This window comes from Harpia harpyja, chromosome 19 (genome assembly GCF_026419915.1).
Source record: "Harpia harpyja isolate bHarHar1 chromosome 19, bHarHar1 primary haplotype, whole genome shotgun sequence".
Classification (NCBI taxonomy): Eukaryota; Metazoa; Chordata; class Aves; order Accipitriformes; family Accipitridae; genus Harpia; species Harpia harpyja.
Window position 1 is genome coordinate 20582117 of NC_068958.1, and position 484 is coordinate 20582600.

Genomic DNA, 484 nt, shown 5'->3' on the forward strand with positions numbered 1-484 from the left:
TCGGCAGCTTGGGGCTGGGTGACCCTTCTGGAGCCGGAACAGCAGTTTGCTCAGTTGTGGTTTCAGACCTTTCCTCTAGGAACTAAGACAGCACAGTGGATTATCAAAGCACGCAAGTGTTTTCTCCCAGAGAGAAAGTATTGACAAGCAACTCCGACAACCGATTTTTCCTCTGCCAGCAGCAAATGCCTGAGGGCCCCCGCAGCTTCACAAATCCTCGTAGGAAGAGAAGAGACTCAAGTTCTTCAAAAATTTAAGAAAATCATTCAAAAGGTAGCTGCTAGGGAAAACGATCCCTGGTGGCAGGGTACACAATAGACCCCAGTCTCAGCTGTCTTCTGCAGGGTCACAAATTCAGACCGCACCTCTGACCTGCAGGGAAGTTCAGGACAACTGAGTGCAGATACTGCCAATTTCTACCAGTTCACCTGTGCTTTAAGACTCATTGCAAAACCTCAGCTCGAAAAAGAATCACCTCTGGGTA